Raw genomic sequence first — 22,654 nt, forward strand, 5'->3', positions numbered from 1 at the left:
CCCAAAAGGAAATCCTTATTTCGTCTACCACAATGTCACGGAATAGCGAAACAGTAATGACAGCATCATCAGTAACGAATTGTTCGAATCATGACTCGTTTAAGTCCGTATTTTACTGCATCAGACACATGCATCATGATTCTAGTGTCGGCCTCTAAATATGAAAATTGTGCTAAATTTGAAACATCATCATGTGGTGGATAATATAGAATATTCTAGGCGTTTGTTTCTACAACTACTACCATACGCATTCGATACTTCATTCACTCTTGTTACAGTTTCAAGGTGTTTCATAAGGTAGGGATATAATACCAAATCAGCATACAAGTTAGGAAACAGCTTGAAACTGTAACTGTGGATTTTGTACCGGATGCGTACGTAGACAATAGTTTGAAGACTGCCACTAAGAGCAAGAGCTAGGAGAAAGGGAATACACAGACAAGTCCAGGGTAAAAAAAATATCCTCAAACAGTTATCTGAGAGACGACGACAATAAGAAAGTACTTTTTAGTTTTCATTCACAGCAGCTTGCTCAATAAAATTTTCAGGAGTTGTAGCAATAAATGTTCAGGATGTTCTGTGTTATCCATCACATGATGTTTTTTCAAGTTTAGCACCATGTTCACATTTAGAGGCTGACACAAGAATCATGATGCAGTTAAACAAGGACTTAAAGGAGTCATGATTCGAACAGTCGATTCATATGTTTCTGTCATTGCTGTTTCGCTATTCCGTGACATATTAGCAGACTAACTTGGGCTTGCGTTTGGGAGTGGGAAAAGCTTTAGATATATATCTATCCATGACCTTTCAAATCCACCAGGCATTGAGCGATTACCAGTTTGCTGTAAAAGAAGAAAAAAAAAGACTGCATGAGAGACATGGATTGTGTTTGAAGATGTGACTTCAGCATTTAGAGCATACGAGCGTCACTGATGAGTCTTATGCAGACTAAACGCGCGTCTGGCGTACTAAATTATAATCCTGGTACATTTGATAACTATTAGAATGATGATTGATCAGCTGACATCACCAGATATGGATTTGATACTGTCTTTGATAGAACGATACACGGGTTTACTGTAAGATCGAACAAACTTAACAGATTGGGTTAACGGGCCAAGAAAACATCTGTTTTTGGAAGAGGAAAGACTAATTGAGGCTATTTTCACGACTCGGTCTTGTATCTTCCAGCATGTAAAACGTGCAATATAGTACCATTGCGGGTGTGAATGAGTAACATGCTTGGAATGGGATCATTTTCTATCTAGTCCAGACGCTAATGAATGGCCAGGCACAAACAAGATCCATTGGAACCCTTTTGACAACTTATTGTGGGGTCTCTTCATCTTGTCAGGAGCGTGTACATTATGGAGTATATGCTTGTAGCCGTTGCACTATTGATGAAAGTGAAATAGTGAAATAATTATTCACTTTCAGCAGTATACTCGATATAGTTAATTAGATGGCGTCTAGACTGAAATACACACGAAACGAAGCTATAATATATTATCTAGATTATGGCCCGTAAAATGCATATTCAAGACTTTGATAAATGTAAAACTTGTCAAAACATTAACTAAATGTCATCATCGGTACAATGACATCATTCGTAAATATAACTCAACATGTAGACATCTTATACGTTCAGGTATTTCACATTCAATCTTTTATGATAATATTCTTTACAAAGCACAAAACTGTCAGTATTCACCTCAAAAGCTAACAAAACATTTAAACAGACTTATTAAGAAGGGATATGATTACGATACTGTTGTCAGGTCATTAAATATTGCATGTTTTGGCTTTGATATTGATTCACCTATAGGGTCTTATGCATCGGTATTAAACACATTTATTCTAAAACCAATTTTTGACATGACTCGGGTTATGTTCGTCTTATATTTAATAATGGTATAATACTAAAACCCTAACGGGAGGGATTGTGCTTGATATTCATATGATGAAGACATAATGATTCAATCATTTTAACCGAAGTCTGGAGCTGGCATGTCAATAACTGCTAGTAGTCTTTTGTTAATTATGTATTATTGTCATTTTGTTTATTTTCATTTGTTACCTATTCTGACATCGGACTCGGAATTCTCTTGAACTGAGTTTTACTGTGCGTATTGGTGTGCATTTGTTTTTCTACATTGACTAGAGGTATAGGGGGAGGGTTGAGGTATAAAAAAGCATGTTTAACCCCGCCGCATTTGTGCGCCTGTCCCAAGTTAGGAGAATCTGGCCATGTATGATTTTTTAGTTTTAGTTTCTTGTGTATAATTCGGAGTTCAGTATGACGTCCATTTCTACCGAACTAGTATACATATTTGTTTAGGGGTCAGCTGAAGGACGCTTCCGGGTGCGGGAGTTTCTCGCTGCATTGAAGAAGACCCATTGGTGACCTTCAGCTGTTGTCTGCTCTATGGTCGGGTTGTAGTCTCTTTGACACATTCTTCATTACCATTCTCAATTTTATTTACATTGTTATAAATGAAATACGAGAAGTTGAGTCACATAGATGGAACTTGACAGCGAGTGATCCTTTAACAAAAAGACGCATAATTAAATACTAATCAAACTAATTCTACAAAATAAATCTATGAACTAGTTTCATTGTTTACAGATAGAAATAGAAAAGGGAAATCCAAATATTACGGACTAGAAATAAATTTCTTTCAAGGCTTTTTCTAAGGAGTCTATTTCGTAGACTTTAAAACATGTAACTAGTACTTATTTTCCCCTAGTATCAACTAACTGATTTTAAGTTAAAACGTTTCTGTTGAAGACAGTACTTTTAATTTGTTTAAAGATTTTTTTAATGTAAAATTTTACATTGAAGGACATCGTTAACGAAAATGATTGACTTATGAAAAAAAGAAGATTATTGACAATGACCATCCTTGTATAGTCTTGTTAATAAGAAATTAGCCAAATTCTTTCAAAACTGTTAATTTGAATATTTTTGGTAATGTTTGAAAATGCGCAAAAATTGACGATAAAACCGCATTTTTTTATGAGTCTAAAGTACAGCAGATTTTGGAGAACATGAAGGACATACAGAATTGAATAAACTTATTTCAGATAAATTGGATAATAAGAGTCAGGATTATTATAAGTTGACATATGACTAAGGTACCGATACTCATTAATCTTCTTTTAAAACGAAATTAGCAAAATAATAAATGAATTTGGCTTTGAACTGTGCAATTTATTTCCTAATATTTTATATATTTACCTGTAGATAATCTTATTGCCAATACGTACAAATATGTTACCAATTAGAAAAGAAAAACATAGCTATCTTATTAAATTACCATAACTACATATACGATATTTATCTTTCTGTGAATTTTAATTTCATTGCAAGCAGAAGCTAAAAAAAAAATCAAAAATTAAAATTGGAGACTGAATTAATCTGTTTCTTCATTAAGTTGTGAATTATAATGATATTGAACATTTCAACAAAACAACAATAATCTACTTCGCTGATTTAAAAAAAATTATCTTGATACATAATAATGTAAAGCAAGGTCAAACAAATTATGACTTCAATGTCATTTAAAAACCAGAACGATATGATTCAATTATTTGTTGTACAGCAACAAATACAGCAACAAATACAGCAACAAATACCATTTATACGTTCATCCTTCTTCTTTGTTTTTTCCTCATTCATATAACATTTTACCATACACCTAATGACACGCTTTGTTGGCAGTTCTGGCTTGAGCTGTGATTGGATAATCGTTGGCAGAGCACTTGTTACTAGTGCTGTCATGTTTTGGAGTACATCACTAATAGCCAATGAGTAGTTTGTCAGAAAACTTAATGCAGCTGCATAAGTTAAAACTACTATTACAGTTTTAAAAAACATTTGTCCAACTTCAACATAAAAAGGACGAATCTTTTTTTGTACAAACCTTGCAACTTTTTTGTTAAGGTATAGGACGTAATTTTCATCCTCCTTTATATACATCTTGAAATTGTTTTCACATTCGTCCAAAGTTAGGTCAAAAACATCCTTATAAAATTTCAATGTATCTTTGAACATCTGAAATACAAAAACGATGCCCATGAAAACAAACATAAGGTACGTCGATGTTTGCTTTGGTGACGTTACAAGTGCCAAACACATAAAATATATAACATAAACAAACAGATAAATCGAATATGAAACAATCACTGACGAAATGTATAAGAAGACCAACATGAAGGATAATATTACTAATAAAACAGTTATTTTGACTATTATGATTATATATTCATCATTCTTATCTTTATCCTTCTTTTCCTCATCCTTCTTATCTTTATCCTTCTTTTCCTCATCCTTCTTATCTTTATCCTTCTTTTCCTCATCCTTCTTATCTTTATCCTTCTTTTCCTCATCCTTCTTATCTTTATTCTTCCTATTTTTAATCTTCTCATATATTTTCAATATTTTCTCATACCATATATATCTACACCAGCCATTCAAAATAACAAAGTAAAACGGAAAAAGTGGAATAGTTAAAAACATCAGTAAAAATAGCCGTTTTCCAAATGTGCTTAGAGACGAACATAACTTTCGAATTATTGATTCCTCTGTTGACTTTTTATACACGGCTTCCTTTGAGTTGTAATTACACCAAACGTTAAGGCATTTTTTTTTGGACGGTGATGTGTTATCTTTTTTCTTATCTTTATCTTCTCTCTCATCAGTTTGCCAGAAATTCCCGTTAAACCACAGATAGATACCAGTTTTTAACACACGTTCGAATTTTTTATAACCAGCCAGGTTACAACCTTGAGGAGCAATCTTACTAATAAATCCTGTTATACAATGGCATGTTCCGTCTTCAATTACATCTGTCTCAAAGTTTTTGGGAAGAATCAAAAGTAGTACGCCTAAACCATGATAGATTAAAAGTGCCCCTAGAGGTCCACCTAATGGACTTAAAAACGTCACATCTAACGGATCGCCTAACATGGAAGTGAAGCCAAATAACATACCATCCTCAACAACATCTTGAATGTGTGCTTTCCATTCGTATGCTGATGCATATATACAAAGTTCGATATAGATGGCTGTCGGTAAAAATAATACGAAAGCAATTCGAAACTTACGAGCCAAAAACTCAGATTTTATACGTTCAAAGTAAATACATAGGATAGATGGTTTGGCTGGTGTTTTCTCTTTGGTAGCATCTGTCGAAGGATCTTCGGAAAAAAAGACATTTCCAAACATAGAAATATAATCTTTTTCATTGAATGTGTCTTTTTTATTAGCAGTAATTTCCTTTTTATCAGCGACAGTCTCATTTTGATCAGCGGCTGTGTTCTTTTTGTCAGCGGCAGTGACCTGTTTGTCAGCAGCATACCAATGTCTTGGATGAAAAACAGTAAACAAATGACCAATTCGAACAAACAAAAGAGGAATATAACAAAAAATAATGACTGACATTATATAAGGGACGATTCTGTAACCTTCCATTTCTTTAAGTTTGTCATCACAACATACAGTTCCATTAAAATAATTACAACATCGGTATCCGAATTCCTGAAAGGGTACTCCAAAGTACTTTTTGAGGAAATACCAAGGACTCTCAATAAACCACGTAAATCTGGTCAGAAAACACAAGTCTATGTTTGCGTAATCTTGGTCATTATCCGTAACGTTTGCTTTACGAATATCTTTAGTTAAGTATTCAACAACTTGGCTTGTTATTTCTTTGTTACTTCTTTGAATTGTGCAATTGTTGTCACCATTTTCAACTATATCAATATCTATCTTTTGGTCGGGCTTATCGTCAAGTAAACCGAATGATAGAACTTTAAAGTCGGACCTCCAGGATACGTAATAAAATGGACCAGACGGATCAATATAGGAAATTAGCCAATCTTTTGGAGCAGGAGCTGTGTTATCAGTGACGTTCCCGACTATTGCTATTGATATCCGAGCGTGCTGTACATATCCGTCTTGCCATATTGTTTTTTGTTTCAAGAAAGTTGTCAAACTTTCAGTATCAGCTATTTTAATAGGACAGCTGTTCTCATCTTTTCCACTTGGTAAATAATCTGCCGGACAGGTATTGCTATAACCTACCGAACGTACTTGTACTGGTTTAGGTAGTACAACATACGTTAACATAATCAAAGGTATAAATTTTGTTCCAGTCATTTTGGCTTTGCCCTGAAAATAAAGAAATAAAACTTGTTATAATTTCTTTTTGCACGTTGCTTTCAAACATGTGACCGCTAATTATAATATAGAAAAACAGGAATAAGAAGCTGATGCCTATGGTAAACAATCTGTTACCTTTTATGTCGCGTTTGATGTACACAATTATGTTACATGATAACCTTTTATGACAAGCAAAAACAGCTGATCTGGAAGATATACTATCTACTTGCCACAATATATGTACATTATAAACTGTTACAACGTTAACCCTAGATATATTTTGTAAGACAGCCTAGAATGGACATTTATTTAGATGACCAATGTAGGGCATATATAGTGATATTTGACACGATTCAAATTGAATTAAATGCCTTTTACTTGATAAAAAGATAAATCGATTACAAATACATACGCAGTCTTACGTTCTACATTGAATGAATGTACTGTCAAGTCTATAATAAACTCATCATTGATACGAAGATTACAATTGTTTACGACAGACACGTGCATTGTCTTTAAAACACTCATTAGGGACGCTCAAATAAAAACTTTATAAAAGCCAATAAATTATGAAGTTGAAGAACATCGGGGCCAAGGACGTTTTCTTAACTAAAACTTAGGTAATCTATTCTTATGTGACAGCCTGAGACACATTTAGTATTTCGTAAAATTCAATGATTTATGAACATTAAAATCATAACTGTGACCATATCAATGATAATGGTACCAACACAACTTAACATGCATTTATACAATTAAGGGAGATAGAGAAAAAAACATCAGCGGGACAGCTACCCAAAGGTCTTACCGGCATATAAGTGTCTATATGATTGATGATGTAACACTGTATAAAGACACGATTCTAATATACAAATTTCACTGAATCTGATTGATTTTAAGTTATTTAAGAAAGTTTTTTTACAGATTTTCCACCAAAACACATATTGTTGAGCATATCCAACTAAGTTAGACATCACGTGACTTTTGTGACGTAGTCTAGCCGCCATTTTGTATTATATTTCCCCATAAAAAATGCATAGATGCTTCAATATTAAAGCTTAATTTTCTCATAAACTTGACCCGTTTTCAAAGTTTTGCAAATCAATCCTTGATATTTAAACATATTTCTATTAAACAATGTTGGTCCTAACAGTTTAATTTTTTATTAAAGTCTGTCATTTTAGACTTGTAAAAACATGCACTTTTCTCGTCATTTCTTCGTTGCCTCCATGCTAAATTACCGACACCCATGTCTACTTGTACAACAAATAAAGAAATTCCGTACATAAAAAACAAACTTTTGAAATCGATTAAGTATATTTAAATATATATTTGGCAAAGAATCGACTTAGAAAAGTGAATTTTTCGGAATTTTTCAAGATGGCGGGCGATGTATATGGAAATGTTGCATCAAATCAAGGATTTTTATAGTAAGACTTTCCTAGATTATATTAATATTTTCATGCAGAATCTCGGATGTTTCTGTTCTGTTCTTTTATGATATTTCGATATGATTGATTTCAAAAATTTCTTGATAAAAAAAATATTTTAAGTGTGACACGGGAACATTTATTTGACAGATATCCAGGATATACTGTTACCAGAAAATAGCTTGCAATAAAATTATAATAAAATTTTTGTCTTCTTTTTGTAAAGGTGTTTTTCTGTATATTTTATCTTTCTTTAGAAATATATTCATACATCCCTTTTAGAACAAAAAATGTTTTCATCCCATGAGAAAAAAAACCCAATGCCCAACAATTAATATAGATAAATACTCTATACCTTTAAAATTTCATCCCTTTACAGAACAGGTGAACTCTGACTTGGGTTATAATGTTACATAACAATATATTGGCAGGTAGACGTGCAAACCAAAAGCAACCAGGTGACATTAAACATCCTGTGTACACATGTATTACCAGAGTTTAAATTTTGCGATATACAAAAGTTTTCACAAATGTACAAATAAACTTACTCTTAATTTCCCTTTTCTAATCAGAAGAGGTATCTATCATAATAATTAAACTTTAAGAAAATATGAATATTATGAAAATGTCTTTAAGGTGGTATGGGTGTCTTCTTCCATCTTGGATTGTAAAAAACAGAAAACCAAAGGTCCAGATTTTCCATCAAGCTAGCACAATTTGATGCAGGAATACAGATATTTAATGTTAATTTTCATTTAAAAGAACCAATTTATAAGAATATAACTTATAAATATTAATATTTTTGCAAATGTTGATTATTTTTGTGTGTTTAAAAAAAAATTAAATTGGCATTTTAAGGGGAGGTAACTCTAAACAGTGCATTTTCTGAAGGATTCTACATGGAATTTTCCTATTTTGTATTTTAGCCAGAAAAAACGTACGATGACCCTATCTTTTCTTTTGATATTCTCAAAGCATGGTAGGAAAGCTATATTTTCCTTAAGTATTTAACAATTCTATCATTGTGTTTATTTTCTAATCACAAAATAGTGTTTTTTCCTGTATAATCCATACAAAATGTGTCATTTTGTCACGTCCTGTAGCTTGAGAAAATGCGCGGTGACCTATCATTTTCATTATATTTTTCAACATATATCAATGGATACTACATTTTGGCACAGTATGAACACATTCTATCATTTTTATTTTAGACTCCCATACCACCTTAAAAAAATAATTTTTGCTTCTAAGATATTCAAATATATTTATTTTTCCATAAATATTATAAAGAAATATTATGATTCAAATTTTAATTCAAATGGATTTTTTTTAAATTTTATAGGAAATTCAACGAGATTTCATTGCATATGATTCAATTTTTTTTTAATTCAATATTTTAAGCTAAATCCAGGCATTCAATGACTCTTTAAAAAGTTTAACATTTGTAAAAAAAATAGTTTATTGTTTACATTTAAACAGAGACGTATAATACGATTGCTCGGATTTCAACAATATTCTATACTCTATACTGTCTATCGAAAGAGTTATCGGTCCTGAATATGACTGATATAGTTGGGTATGGGTTCCTAAATATAGTCAGACAGATTACTATGTTTTGGTGTTGATTTAAATTTTATTCCAAATTAAACGACCATAACATGGCGGTCGTTATTATCTCATCATTTACATCTTGTTGTAGTATTAGGGCGTTATTCAAAAACCTTTACAATTTTTGCCATCGTCATTATTCATCATCTACTCTCCATGATGCCTTTTATACGATAGCAGTTAAGTATTCATCACCCTTTTCAAAATGTCATTCACTGTTCAACTTATGTTTGAAAACCACTGTTACAAACTCTCTTTCAAACCACCACAAACTTACAGCTATCATTCCGGATACTACAAGCCAAAGACTTTTCCTTATAAATGCTTTTCTAGATATACCGTCTCCTGGAAGCTTTAAATCTGCATATCTATTTGGAAGCCAGAGATGCAAAATACATAAAAACCGAAAAAATGTTTAAAAATATAAACCGTAGTATCATAACATATTTAAATCCGAAATTTCTTCAAAACTGAATTAAATAGATTGCAAAATTCTGTTGAAAGTAAGTAATACTGTCTCAAATTATAAAACAAGCCATTATTTCTATTAAGTGCAAGCATTGAACTGCGTAATCCCAATTTTTTTTTAGGGTTATGAATTCCCAATTATTTACGGTCACAATTTCAATTCCTAGAAAACGATATTATAATTAAAATTGATCAGACATTCAGAAAATGTAACTCAAAGTCCGGGAAGCGAATGGGGTCGTTATCTGGTGAAATGTTATAATAACCATCACGTGATAGAGATAACCAACTTTCTTTTTACAGTATGCTTACTATTAATTATTATCATTTTGACGATACTATAATCTTTTATCTATCGATTCATCCTTCTTTCACTACAGTACATAAATGAGAATGGTACATTTTAACAGATTATGTGTCAAGGAGACATCAACCGGACAAAAAAGCAAAAAACAGTACAAGGTCACAAATTTGGGTTTCAACAAAGCAAGAAAAACAATCCTTACTCGAAGCCGGGCTTCAGCTGCACCCTCGACAATAAGGTATACTAGTTCATCGAAAAAAAAGTCACACTTAAATCAGAAACATAGGCCACAGGTTCATGACTTCGGACACGGCCTAACATGAATTAACAAATGACTACTAACAGTTACTGACACGACAGCTCCATATCTCAAATTAATTGATCAAAAGATTATGTCTTCATCATTTACAAATCAAGCACAATCCCTCCCGTGAAGGGTTTAGTATACTACTATCATCATAAAAGATACGAGAAGAACGTAACCTGTATAATACTAACAACTGGTTAAGAACGAATGTTTTTATTTCCGACTCAAATACCATATAAGTGAAGCATTATTAAATCCCCACAAATGCCGAATAAGTCTGTTTAAATGTTAGCTTTTGAGGTGATAGTATGAATATTTTTTGCTTGTTAAATTTTCTTGGCCAACGTATCGGGAACAATGTCTTTTCTGCTTTTACAGGAAACAGTCACATGCATTCTGTCGTTAGTTAGACAACCAGTGACATCATTTTCTCTGTTCTCTGTTGTTAGTTTTACAACGAGTGACTTCACTGTCTCTGTTCTTTCTATCTATTAAAATACTTTCAACTCATAGATCGAAAATAGACTGACAACGCCATGACAAATTAAGAAATAAAAAACTTACAAATTATAGTACACAAGACACATCATAGAAAACTAAAGACTTAGTAACACGAACCCCACCAAAATCTGGAGGTCCGGAACAGGTAAGCAGATCTTACTCCACATGTGCCATCCGCCGTGTTGCTAATGTTATTACAAACCCGGTAAATAGTCTAATTCGGTAGGTCACATTCGCGAAAAATTAATGGGATTGTTGTTACGACATAAGGAACATATCCGATATCATCTGTGAAACTGATATTCAATAGCGGTCAACCAACTCGTGATGGCGTCCGAAATATTTACGAAAGGATGATTTCAACTTCACCAATTGAAACTTGTAATAGCTTCCTTATGAGCAGCAACCGTCTTCCAATGAAATGATGATAGTAAATACAAAACCGGGAATATTGTATCAATTGGGAGATGTATACTCCGTATGCAGGCGCTAATGGTATGTTGCTACATAGAAATGGAAAGTCCACAATTACATTGTAGGAGCAAAATATTGTTTTCAATCAACCCCTTTTGTCAATTTCTAGCTGTAAATCAAGATATGAGGAAACCAAACTGTATACGTTGTATCCTTTATCTCTAGTACAATGGGATAGATACGTTCAACATAGTCACAAAATAGTGAATTATTTAGTGAGATAACATCATCTATATAGTGGAAAGTCAAGTTGAAGGATATAGCTTTCTCCTTATCTTTCTTCCAAAGAAGTTCATTTGTGAAATGAGCCTCAGAATAATAAAGGAACAGGTCGGCACTAAGAGTCACAATTGGGGCCCATGGGAATGCCGATAGTTTGTTAGATAAAAAGTCCTCCAAACGTAACAAATATGTTGTCAATATGAAATCAAGCATCTTGATAATGTCAGTTTTAGAAAATTCTTTTTTTTCAATCAGAGTGCTTCTTTAAAAGGTAAGATTTATTCCTCCATAAGACAAGATACTTGTTTTTACGTTGGCCATTCTTTTTCATGAAACAAAGCAATCTTTAAATTTGTCTACTAGTTTGGAATGGGGATACTTGTGTAATTGTAGAAATGTCAAATGTTTTAATACGATTGCAAGATGAAAGAGTCTTAGATTGTATGCACTCTACAAGATCTTTGATATTTTAAGTATCCAAATCTGATTCATGTCACCTCTATAAATAGGCAGTTTCAAAATAACTTTGAAGCCCGGCGTTGATCGTTGATAAAATGGATGTTAATAATTTAGGAAGACCCAGCAATATACTGTTGTCTGTAAGGACACTTATGTAGTTTAGGTATCCGATACAGTGCTGGAAGATCCAGTTCTTCATCTTTGGTTCACATTCCAAAGGAACATAGAACAGACCTATGATGATCCAGAATTTCATCTTTGGTAAGTGTGGCGAGAGTATATGTTGAGTTATCAAGTGAATTATCATTACCTAATTCATTTATAAATCAGTTTATTTAATGATATTTACACACAAAAACGATGGGACAACAACATATCAAAATTTTGTAAAAAAATGTAATGATTGTTTATTTATGAAATTTGGTTTTCATTTATACAAATCTTCTTATCACTAAAACTTTTAAAGAAGGAAGACCTATAGTAAGGAAGAGAGCTTTTTCAAAAATCATTGATACGATAGTGTTTACTTTTTTATAAGCATCTAAGTAGCACAAACCAGATACTTATTTTTAGATGTGTGCTTTAACGGAAATGCAGACACTACTAAAAACGCTACAAAAGATTTTGCGTGTGTATCTCCATTAACTATGTTCAACACCCGAAAGTCCCGTTGATGTTTTTTGATGTTTTGTCTCTACCAATCCTAAGTATACAAGTCTAAATTGAAAACTACGTTCAAACCTATGATTGCGTTCGATAAAAAAATATATATAGAGTATATATATAGATAATTTAGCTGATCTGTAACAATAACATCTTCATGCCTTATATATCATGTACTGTAGTACGCCGCTAGATTAAAACTGACGAGGAAAGGTAACACACGGCCAGCGAAAGCTCTTTTTTTGAGAGCCCAGGTGGTCCCTTATATATCATGTACTGTAGTACGCCGCTAGATTAAAACTGACGAGGAAAGGTAACACATGCCCACCGAAAGCTCTTTTTTTGAGAGCCCAGGTGGTCGTGTGGTCTAGCGGGACGGCTGCAGTGCAGGCGATTTGGTGTCACGATATCACAGAAGCATGGGTTCGAATCCCGGCGAGGGAAGAACCAAAAATTTGCGAAAGCAAATTTACAGATCTAACATTGTTGGGTTGATGTTTAGACGAGTTGTATATACATTATGTACACAGCCATGTATCACCATCATTGATGGCGATCCGATGGATACATCTGTTGTAGGGTTGTCACTGACTCAGACGTACTTATGAATATAATTATTTTCTGTGACTGTATCTTACATTAATTTGTAGGATCCTTTACTATAGATAATTTAGCTGATCTGTAACAATAACATCTTCATGCCTTATATATCATGTACTGTAGTACGCCGCTAGATTAAAACTGACGTGGAAAGGTAACACATGCCCACCGAAAGCTCTTTTTTTGAGAGCCCAGGTGGTCGTGTGGTCTAGCGGGACGGCTGCAGGGCAGGCGATTTGGTGTCACGATATCACAGAAGCATGGGTTCGAATCCCGGCGAGGGAAGAACCAAAAATTTGCGAAAGCAAATTTACAGATCTAACATTGTTGGGTTGATGTTTAGACGAGTTGTATATATATATATATATATATATATATATATATATATATATATATAGAGAGAGAGAGAGAGAGAGAGAGTCTATAAGAATCTACCAACCAGTAAACTTAAATCAAAATTGACAATACTACACAAACAGGAAAAATTATATGAGTCTGAAAGATGCAATGATATTCAACACTTTTTAGTGTTTTGTTTTCCATATATTTATCGGTATTGTTACACAATCTTTCAGACTCATATATATATATATGTATATATATACATATAGTTGTATATATATGTATATATATATAAGTCTTAATAACAGTTATTTTTAATTTAAAGATATATCAATTGTATTTGATATTTAAACTACATATCAGTAGATAAAATAATTATAATATATATTCACATAAAATTGGGAGTTATTTTGAAACAGTTCTGATATTAAAAAAAAAAAACTTCAAACCAATCAAGTGCATTTTTTGTTAAAGCAATACAAACAATTCATTCGTTTATGTAAATCAACATGCAGGCATCTTATACGTCCAGGTAATTTAAATCCAAACTTTAGTATTTTTCTTAAATCATATGAAACTTCAAATTAAAAAAAAAATTATACATGTGTTTTTTTATAACTAAATGGCTAGTTATTATTATAAAACTAATTTTCATATACTTTTTTCTCAAGAAAATTGAATAATTTGTCAAAATTTAGAAGAAATTTACATATGTTTCAAATTGTTTGCTTCCAGTAAACAATTTGCCGATATGCTTCCATCCGACCCCTTTTTCGTGGGTCAGCAAAGTAGAAATATATATTTTCCCCAAAAAGAAATAAAAGTTATGATAATAGTTATATACAATATAATGAAATATATACACCTGGAAAAAAGTATTGCAACACTTCCATTGAAAACAATGTAAAATGACATGATTGTAGAATTTGTATAATTTCGGTTTTACCAAATGCTTTTAATCCGTTTATGTTTTAAAATTGAAATTAATGGTATTAACTCACTTTTCATCCAATATTAATGGTACACAGATAGGATATAAGAGCTGTGCGGATATAGTTTTTTGCGCTTTTCACCAAAAATACAAATTTTGCAGGACTGATTTTTCTAAAACATTAGTTCGGCAATAAATACAGATTTTTTTATGCGATCAACTCATTCAAAACTGCTTGAAATGCCTAGTTTAACACACATTTCCTGTATCAAATGTTTAGTTTACTGTTAAAAATACTTTTATAAAAAGTCAGTATAGAAGACTAGACAAAGCTGGAATAACTTTTTTCAGTAGAGCTCTAATGATTGGTTCCTCTAGTCTTAACTTCTCCTGAAATGTAAGTTAAAAACAAAGTTCAATTTTAAACCATAAACGGATGAAAAGTATTTGGCAAAACCCAATGTATGCACCTTCTTCAATCATGTCATTTTACATTGCTTACAATGGAAGTATTGCAATACTGTTCCAGGTGTATACAATATGTTATCGTCTTTACTGTACAGTTTTTATTATACATATTTAAATATAATAATACATTACCCTCAGTTTCGATCTCAGTAGAGAAAATACTTTCATGGATCGTTCAAGAAATTCTGATAACAAATGACTACTAACTAGGTAACAAGTGTATTATGTACCGATTTGTTATCAGAAAAATAAATAAGACCGAGAAACTTAAATTTAAACCGTACTTTTTTTTTCTTAGTAAAACATGTGATTTTTCCGAATGTCACTTATATAAATACTAATTGAGATTAACTATCTTGTTTGTCTGCTTAACCATTCATTATAATATTATGCAAATTATGATGATGAAAATTACCGGTAATTATTGGCAAATATCTGACGATAAGGGAATAAGTTGTTTACTCTCCGGATACCGATTAACTGAAATTGGCAAACAGATATACACCTTGTATTGTGTGATCTCGGATGCAAACGTTAACCGGTGACTACATACGATAAATTACCACTGAAAAGAGTAAATTATATAGAAAACAAGTTTGGGAGGTTCTGAATATGACCGTTAGAAGCAGGTAACTGCTAAAACGAGACAAACGGTAACAGGTTACTCAGGGTGTACTTTTAAAAGTTATGATATACGAATAAACTCATCATAGATACCAGGATTCAAGTTTTACATTTACACCATACGAGCGGACTCATCAGTGACGCTCAAATTATATACATTTTCCACACTGTATGCATTTCTTACAGTATTTCTTTGTTCTTATTACAATAATTACATAACATCAAAGTTTCATCATAATACGTTATTCTTATTGGCATACAGAAATCTCGCGTCATTCTGAAATCAACCTTCATTTTAAAATGAAGTATAACATTCATGATGACACGAGCTCCCACAATATAGTGCACAGGTAGATAAAAGAAAAACTTGATAGAAATTTTGTTTTCATGATCAAAGCAAAATAAAAAAATAATTATAGTTGTTGAATGCTTCTTTGAGTAATTTTAAAGTGTCGAGAAAGCGTTCACCGTGCGCACAGTTTTAGAATGATGCGTGTCCGCGTCAAATACAAAATGTACAACTGTACTTCGGTCAATGCTTTTAATTATTTTCAAAAACAAGCATTCAATTCTTGAATAAAGCTTTATAATGTAACTTGACATTTAAGACAGGAACCTGAAAAGTAAAGGTCCTCAACGTAATCGATAAATGATACTAAAGTAGTCGATATGGTATAAAATTAGGAAACTATTTGGATTTAAAAATAATGTCAATATTATGGCAGGCATTATTTTAAATAAAAAATATAATGATGGAGTAAATAAGATAAATCGTTTATAATTTGGCCCTTAGAGTTGAAATAAGAAAAATTTTGAAGATTTTTAAAATTATGTTTGTTTCACTGACACTACAGCTAGAAACAAAAAGTGATCTCATTTTGATGTCATAAACATTTGACATTAAAGTAATTGAATTTGTACTTAAGGATATATAAATTGTTTGAGACATCGCATAATGTTGAAATGTTACCATAGTTATCATCTTTATAATATCTGAAATAATATTGTCAAATAATACAATGCTAAATATTTTGCCGAATGTTTTACTCTGTTTTGATTTAAACATGAAAACAAAATCGAAGACATAGTATAGATGCCAATGAAACAATATACATCAGAAACGACTGTCATAAAAGTGAGAGATTTTGCGGTATAAAAGCAGGTTCAATCTATTATTTTCTACATTTAAAAATGCCTGTGCCAAGTCAGGAATATGATAGTTGTTGTCCATTCGTTTGATTATATGATTTTGCCATTTGATTAGGGACTTTCCGTTTGGAATCTCTTTGGAGTTCAGTATTTTTGTGATCTTACTTTTTATACCTTATGATGTTGATGTAAGTAACGAATGACTTTGGATACAGACACGAACAAGAGGTAGATACTAGTAATCCAAACCCAGTGAGTGGTAATAAGAACAAACTTTATAGTTCATCAACATATTTAATGTTAACGTAAATTATGATTAGACCCTATCACGTGAATGGTGTTTGTTTGACAACTTGAATTCGTTCAAAATCATTTATCATAACACGTAAATTCCTAGAAAAAGACACCACAATTTGAACTGTCCAGATAAAAGGAAAATGGAAACAAGGTCAGGGTTACAAGCAGGTTATTATTTGGTGCATTTGGTTGGTATCATCACACAAAAAAGATAACAAACTATCTACCTACAGTATATTATTTTACTGGACATGCACTTTGTACTTCCAGCTACTTTATGTTATCATGGTTATAGAACAACAATAATAACATATCTTAATATTTGACTAGAAAGAACGATCGCAAATATTTACTTTAAAGTAAAAAGACTTAATTCGTCGACTTGCACATGGAAAATGTCGCTGCAACCTTTTATAAATTTTCAAAATTGGTGCACGAAGGATATAGGAGTACATTTTTTCAATCATGCTTCTGTTGCCCTTAATTTCCAGTAAAACATTTTGAAGATAGAAAATAACATGATTTATATTATTGTATATCAGTTTCCTTGAAAAGTACGAAATTCAATATGCGAAAAACAATATGTTATACCCTGCTGCCAGAAGCTCTCATGCATTTTTGAAGAAATTCTTCATACCAATGATAAAATTCCGATATACTGTCTTTGATATGTATTGTGTTATTATTTATTTTTTATCAGCGGAGAAAATTGATAAGACCAAATGTTTAACCTTTCTCTTCCAAGTAAACCTCGTGATTGTATTAATATACATCAGATCTAGTTAACGACCAACTAAAATAGGTCAATCAGATGAAGTTTTAAAAGTAAAAAGGTTTCACTGATTTTCTCTTCGTTCTACGGCCAGAAAAAAATATTTTTCATTAACCAGAATAGCATGTTTTAAATAAGGATACTCCTCTTATAAACACCTGAAAGGTTATAACGGCATTCTAACTACGTGAATAATATGAAAGCTACAAAATTTAAACTTTATCAGGCAAATGTTGATTATTCAGTTATACAATGGCCTGCGTCTGGATCAGCATAGAAAATGCAAAACAATAAAAGACTAGCTGTTGACAGCGATAAACGGCAATGAAGTGCACTGAACAAAATGTTTGCGATTGCTCAAGTTACAACCCTCACAAAGTCATGTCAACACAATCCTACCAATTTGAGGACAAAAGAGAAATATTTTGTGCGAGTTTCAAAATCAACAAAATTCCCCAAAAGTTGTTAGCTATTAAAAGACATTTCCATTCTCAATTTTATATCATAAAGAAGTAATATTTAGATTGAAACAAAAATATATCAATCTTTTTTTTTCCACAGTGGAAACATAAAAAATGTATGACAGGTACATTGTATCAGGAGATAATTTTTTTGTATATCTACATAGAATATCTGTTCACTGTATATATAGGGATTAAACAATTCAGGTGAAGATTTATATTAAATACGACATGCGAAAAGAAAGTTGAATATCAAAACCAAAAAAATCAAAAAGAGTAAAAACATCATAAACACCCGATAACTCCACAAAATATATCTTAGTTTTATTTTAGCAAAATGAAAAATTAGTATTGCAAAATATATTTTGTTGATTTAACAAAAAGAAATTAATACAAATTGGCCTAAGGTTTTGTATTTGTAATTGATGCATGCACGGCTAACCCTGCTAAATTGGGTTAGGTTTTTGTACAATTTTTATCAATATTCTAGAATATTATTAGAATTATTTCATTGCCTTCACATAAGTGGAAATGCCCTTTGCATTTACATAAAAGAAACTCCTGACCACCAGTTTTAAAAGCCTCGTTACTATTTCACGTATCGAAAGGTGAAGCCCATGCTGACAATGTTTACACTATACTCTCAAATGAGTAAATGACCAAAAGGTTGTTCAAAAATACCGGTGATATATAGGTTTGACAACTCATTCAAAAGGTTGACCCCAAAATGATTAACAGTCAAAACTTGTTTTGAGAAAAGTCGGATTCAAATTTTTTTTAGTAAGGCAATTAAGATGCATTACTGTTAAATATATATCAAAGGCCTTCTTTTCTTCCACGTTGAATTATCATATATCTTTTGTACAAGTTATAATTGAATTTTGGTCAAATTTTGTACAAATGTACAAATAACAAGTTTTTGTTTGCGAAGTTATAATTTGAACAAAGTAAATATACAATATAAAATTTCACAATTTGTTGGTACAAACAATAACTTCTACAAAACGATAACGTGTACACAACCATATAATATTAGTTACATGGTGTGTTAGTGACCTAATACGATATATATATATATAGGTCACAAGCACACTGTGTAACGATTTTTCTTACCGACTATCTTCACATGTGGTATTTTGACTAGCTGCCTATCAAAGTGATCAAGTATTCAAAAAGCTTTAAATTTGTTTTAAAAATTTATTTCAATCGTTTGATCATTACATGTATCGGTGTCTTCGTCTGTTGATTTTTGTTTTTATTTGAAAGGGAAGTAACTCCGCTATGACAACAATAATCACTTGTCAGTTTCAATTATGTTTTATGAACTTATTTCAACCTTTCATCATCCATTTCTTCGTCTGTTGAATCCTTTTAGATTTTCCCTCAACACTGGGTTGTTTTTATAAAGGGTTGTGGTATCTTTTTTGTTTTGAAAGGGAAGTAACTCCTTACTTACTCTATTTGGTTGCTCACCCTATATGGTAACTAACCATGTATATTTTTAAGCACCCTATACGTAATATATATAGTCACCACGTGTAGTCCGTTAACCAATCATATCCTCATAAATCTATAGAAGGTAAGATAAATATAAATGCATATCGATTTTAATCATAAAGCAAAAGAGCTGGCATAAGCCCCTCGAGTCAATTTATATTTTTCAGTTGGTTGATACATGTAGTAAACGACTGATCACCCAGTTTATTTTATATTTATTTTTGATATGATTTTATTAAGATATCAGTCGATATGTTGTTCTTGTAAAAGAAAGACAACTCACTTTTCCAAACAAACCATTTATATATAAACATTATTGCTCGATTATTACCAATATAATCAACACAATACACAAATTGCGGGGTTTGATTGATTTGGCTTATGCAGTATAAAAATGCAAGAAAATAATTTCATTCTTTATATAAATAAGGCCGTTAGTTGTCTCATTTTAATTGTTTTGCATTGTCATTTCTTAGCCTTTTAAAACTGACTATGCGGTATGGGCTTTGCTCATTATTGAAGGCCGTACGGTGACCTATGGTTATTTATTTCTGTGTCACTTTGGTCTCTTGTGGACAGTTGTCTCATTCGCAATCATACCTCATCTTCTTTTTTATATACATTGCTTTTATATCTTCGTCATTTTTGACTTTGATGGTGTCACAGGCAATTATATCACCTGTAATAATTTCAAATAAGCATTATGAATTCATCTTAACAAGTAATACACTTCATCGTTATGATTAATTCACGTTTGAGTTGTTGCGTCTTTTGACTGTCATACAAGTGAGAGGTTTAAAACAATACCTGTTCCAAATCAGAAAAATGACAGTTGTTATCCATTCGTTTGATATGTAAAAGTCTATATAAAGTCATCTATTTTACCCCCAATATTTTAACGAAAAAAAACAATAGAAAACGAAGTCAAAACACTAAAAAGGCGATAGCACTGGAAGTTACGTAAACACCGGTCAATCAATCAATCATTGCATTGGAGTAATCAGCAAGCTCAGCAAATGACTGTCCACAAAACAGTACAAATACTACAATGGTCACTTTAAAGGTCGCATACAATTATGTGTTATTTGCATAATTCACCAAAACTTAACCGGTTGTTTTTTCTTGTTTGTGTACAAAAAGTCTCGCAGCCTATAAGAAAACTCAAACAATTATCAGCATTCAGTTTATGTGAACCAGGGGCTAGTATCATGAATAAATATTTTACTGTAAGAATAATAAGAAGTGTTTGAATTTATGAAAAATGATTACATTGATTTAAAGTAACATTACATACTTTCAACGACAAAACTGTATAGAAGTGTTGTTTAGACGCATATTCTGACATGCAGAGCTAAGCCTTGTCAATGTGTACAGTCGTCTTCGACTCCCGACCTTTATTTGAAGAAGATGATGATGATGATGATGATGATGATGATGATGATGATGATGATGATGATGATGATGATGATGATGATGATGATGATGATGATGATGATGATGATGATGATGATGATGATGATGATGATGATGATGATGATGATGATGATGATGATGATGATGATGATGATGATGATGATGATGATGATGATGATCCGGACAATAACAGTGCTTGGTACGCAATGTCCAAAAAAAAAACTATTAATCGGAATGTAAATTTTGTTAAAAAGAGTTATAATATTAGTAATTAATAATTAACATGATAAACGATCTTACATAATTGTAATGATATTTAAGTTGTTATGTACATGACATAGACATATCTCATTCAGACACAAAGAACCAAAGATGATGTAAAGATCATAGAGACAGTGTTTACATTTATCTATAGCTAGTATCTATAATATGTATATTTGCCTAGCTGTTAAAGGATCAAACTTTAGAACGGTTGACATCAATTAAACAGAGATTTGAAATAAATAGATGAGAATGAAAATCGAATTCTTTCATATATATATATATACAGCCTTTAAAAATGTGCATGAATTCTGAGAAGCGCATTGATATTGCACGATATTTTTAGCAATCATTCTAATTAGCACATTAATTAACATAGACTTACCAAAGAACAAGAAATCAATCATAAAAATGACTTTTCCTCTTAAATAATGATCGCTATTTTTGAAAGTTACACGTGTAGCTCTAAGTACTGTACCTACTGATATCAAAGTCATGATGTCCTACCTTCGTTTATACAAACAAAAGAAATGTTTCGTTTTCGTGTAGCCATGTGTCTGATCTTGAAGATACGTACCCGTTTCTTCTCCATAGATAATTGACTACCAATTATAGTCAAACTGCTATTTCGTATCAGAAACCCTCTACTAAAATACCCAAAACAAAGGTCCCTTTATGAACAAAATCATCTACAAATCAAACTAATGTAAGTTAAGAATCTGGTTTATAAACATAGGTTATAAACTTGTATATTTCCAACTGGTTTATTGTTTTATTTCCAGAGGCTTTACCATTTCTTTGGATCAAATATTTCATGTAAATGTGGTTGATGGTATATTCCTACCAGCAAGTTATCGGCGTTGATGCATCCTTTTTTTCATCAAGGAGGAGATGAGCCAGACCCGCAACAGCATGACAACCATCATAAGAACTTAATTAATGGTGTTTGATTATTTGATATAAAAACAGAAAAAAATGAAAAACGCTGCTGTATCCAAGATCGACACAATTGCGTTGATTTTATCTTTCTGTATCGAAATTGTTTTGAACTTCTACGCTACTCGATAAATTTGGTACCAATGAAGCGAGAGGAAAGGATAAGAAAATAAAAAGAGGAGAAATCCTTTAATTCAAACCATTTCTATATGATTGATAGAAATACCACTTTGAAACAGTTATCCGAAAGATATTGCTTTATTTTTTATACCCGTCCAATGAGTTGCAAACAAAGACAGGA

At 31.8% G+C, this 22,654-nt stretch overlaps 1 long non-coding RNA gene across 1 annotated transcript; it reads right to left on the reverse strand.

The window, feature by feature from the left end:
- Window positions 1–1,634: 1,634 nt before the first annotated feature.
- LOC143082330 (uncharacterized) lies at window positions 1,635–15,196 on the reverse strand. Its single transcript, XR_012980350.1, has 2 exons — window positions 15,076–15,196; window positions 1,635–6,175 (listed from the first exon to the last, which is right to left on the reverse strand). It is a non-coding gene; the product is annotated as an uncharacterized LOC143082330 (long non-coding RNA).
- Window positions 15,197–22,654: the final 7,458 nt, after the last annotated feature.

The sequence above is a fragment of the Mytilus galloprovincialis genome, chromosome 7 (genome assembly GCF_965363235.1).
Source record: "Mytilus galloprovincialis chromosome 7, xbMytGall1.hap1.1, whole genome shotgun sequence".
Taxonomy (NCBI): Eukaryota; Metazoa; Mollusca; class Bivalvia; order Mytilida; family Mytilidae; genus Mytilus; species Mytilus galloprovincialis.